General features: G+C 38.0%; 1 long non-coding RNA gene across 1 annotated transcript; it reads right to left on the bottom strand.

Annotated features, from left to right (window-relative positions):
- Positions 1-1,333: 1,333 nt before the first annotated feature.
- LOC121705460 lies at positions 1,334-2,573 on the bottom strand. Its single transcript, XR_006030793.1, has 2 exons — positions 2,292-2,573; positions 1,334-1,770 (listed from the first exon to the last, which is right to left on the bottom strand). It is a non-coding gene; the product is annotated as an uncharacterized LOC121705460 (long non-coding RNA).
- Positions 2,574-3,308: the final 735 nt, after the last annotated feature.

Raw genomic sequence — 3,308 nt, 5'->3', positions numbered from 1 at the left:
CACCTATTAGCTACATGCATACATAGGCCAATAATATGATCTGTGTACAAACATCCCTCACAAGTAATTCTCTATTCTCTACAAAAATAATTCAGTGGAAATGCATGGATTCCAGTTTCTTCCAGTAGCAGCAACTGGAATCCATGCATTTCCACGGAATTATTTTTGGAATCTGATCCCTTATCATACCTGTTCATTCTTACTCGTCGCTCGACTTATCGTGACTAAATTCAAGATGGCTGAACTTCGTGAAGATACTGTCTTGTATAAATAGTCTTGTAAGTAAACTACCAGTGCTTTTTTAAAGTTCTCAATGTCTCGTTTTAAATGTCAGGGCCCTCGGAAGTCTACCAATGAAGTGTGAAGATACATTGAGCCTCGTAAATGGTGTAAAACAGGATGTTAAACAATATGATTTATTTGCATGGCTAGCCCGATGCTGAAGCACCACCATTGAAAAAGCTGTTGGTAGCATCGGCTAACTATAGCGCCAGATTTTGGAGTGCAGGGGACAAGCCAAGATGGGCTATGAGACATACGTTCACACTCGGGATCATGTTTCAACACACTTTAGGTCAATATCACACTGGAATTCTCCCTTAATTGATTTGTGGAGCTCATTCTCTCCTCACAGTGAGGCCATCTACCCACTCTCTCTAATCACCTGGACATTCAGTTTCTTTTTCATTCATTTTCATCAGGCTTTATGAGATGTACAACAAAGCAACTGCTTGTCATATTTCATATAGGCCTATGAATGTTTAATAAGGATATTAATATTAAATGATAGGTTTGTGTGTGTGTGTGTCTCTCTCTCTCTCTGTCTCTCTCATGTGTGTGTGTATGCGTGTCTAAGAATGTGTGAAAAAGATGTGTAGCTTTGTGCTGTAGCATTCTTTACTTCCACTGCACTGGCACAGGAAATGTGCTCCTATGCCTTTGCATATCATCATATGCCTGTGTGTGTGTGTGTGTGTGAGAGAGAGAGAAATAGAGAGAGAGAGAGAGAGAAGAGAGATGGGGGAAACATCAGACCTCAGTTTTGCTACAAAGACCTTTGTGGCCATGGCACTGTGCAGCACACACTACTGAAGGTCACCAGATCTTTTAGGGATAGGAGAGAGAGAGAGAGAGAGAAAGAAAAAGAGAGAGAAATGGTTTCTTTGCTTGTGAATGGCTCAAGTGTTGTTCATACTGTAGCACCCCTCTACTCTACTTAATAATAAATTGCACTTTAAAGTAAAAGGAGGTGCTTCTATGAGTTACTGTTAAGTTTAGGCCAGTTCTAGGTTCGGCATTAAGGGGGGAGTAAATTGACAAGGACACCAGTATGTAAAATGTTATAAATAAATAATGCAGGTTTATTAAATGCAAGAATATCTTTTCTCTATGAGAAAAGAAGAGGAAATATTAGTAAATAGAAAATAAATAGTAAATAAATACAAAACCCTATAAAATAATAAAAGAGCTCTTAAAAATGCAAAGTATCAAATCAATAGTTAAAAACTCAAATGTCCAAAAGAAAAGAAATACCCGGGTAAGGTGGTGTGAGTGTACAATGTCAGTGTATGTGTGAAGGCTTATCTGTATCCAGGGAACAGATCCAAGGGGTTGGTTATCCAGTATGAAAGGGCAGTTCAAGGGGTTGGTCATCCAGTATGAAAGGGCAGTTCAAGGGGTTGGTTATCCAGTATGAAAGGGTAGAACAGTTCAATCGATCCAAGGGGACTGACTCGCCATCCAGTGTTCCAGTGTACATAAAAAACCAATCTGCATACAGCAGTTTGAGAATACAATTAAGGATATATATTCAATATCAAAGTCGTAAGATATCATTAAATTCCAATTGAACTACAATTCCAGTTCAATTAAGTCCTATTAACTTAGCTAGGCACAAACTACGACGTTAGCGTCGCTGGTAATGAGAGAGAAGAGGTGCCGTTCTCACTCACACACACACACAGGCTACTACTGTGCGTGCTCCTCTAAACATTCTAATATTAACGTCTCCTATCTCTTAGGAGTTCGTTACTACCAACGATCATATATTTAAAATCATGTAATTCAATATATTAATTAACAACTTCTCTATTACTCAAAAACATACTTAAAGACAATATTATTACAATAGCAGCACTTAAAAGAACAATAAAGTAAAAGCATCTCCGATTGGTTTTTAATTAGTTAGCTCAGTTTTCTAGCATGCTAATCATCCTATTGACTTGAATGCACTATCAGCTAACGGTGCTAATCACTCGCTAGCAGAATGCTAGCGAAGTATTTTAACTCACCGGAGTTCGAGGTTCAAACAACACAGGTCTTCAACAATCAGTAGAAAAATAGGTATAAGGAAAGGTAAGATGATTCAATACGATCAATAGATTTAGAAAAAGTTAGATTAGAGTTAGATAAAGTTAGTATTCATTTTCTTAAGAGGATTATCAGTAACATCTAATCAATTTCATTCAAGTGGAGTCTCGAGAGTGAAAAAACAAACCCGTCACCTAGGAGATGACTATACCACAATAAAAGTATTTTAGAATACCTGCACTTTCAAGCAGACCAAAAAAGAAATACATATCATCATGTAAACTCTTGTTCTGGCTACTTCTTCATATTTATTCTATTTATTCATATTTATATATTAAAATATTTATTGAACTCAAACTGTTCTAAAACTTGGTTATGGTCTTAGTAACCAAACTTTAAGGTGGGTTACAATACGCTTGTGTGAAAAAAAAACCCCAGCCTTGGTCACAGGTCATGAACCCTGCCCAATTTAAGGTGGAATTGATCAATACGGCTCTTTCTTTCCTCTCCCAGGATATCACATGTCAAAATCCGATCAATTCATACACTGATATACAGAGATCCTCATATGCCCATGTGCCAAACACTTTGATTTATTTAACAGAGAATTGATCTCACTGGGTATTGAGAAAAAAAAAAAGTTTCATATGATATGTTAAGTGGTTCTGAATGACCCCTCAATCTCTCTTTGCACTTCCAAACATGAAAAAGGAATGCCAGTAAGCTCAGCAGTGGTATGAGTTCAGCTGCCACAGCTATTTGGAATTCACCGTCTCTCCTATCAGTCAGAAGCCACTTGAAATGAAACATAATGAGCTGCTGGAGCCATTCATTCACTTGTCCATTAACTCATGCTGACCTCCTATTAGAAATATGTCCTGACCATAGCGCTAAAGCCCCTGACCACTCTTTACAAGTCAGTGAGCAATGCCCCTGCTACATGCTGACCACTCTTTACAAGTCAGTGAGCAATGCCCCTGCTACATGCTGAGGACCAT

This window comes from Alosa sapidissima, chromosome 3 (assembly GCF_018492685.1).
Source record: "Alosa sapidissima isolate fAloSap1 chromosome 3, fAloSap1.pri, whole genome shotgun sequence".
NCBI lineage: Eukaryota > Metazoa > Chordata > Actinopteri > Clupeiformes > Clupeidae > Alosa > Alosa sapidissima.
This window is presented reverse-complemented; position numbering and strand designations above follow the sequence as displayed.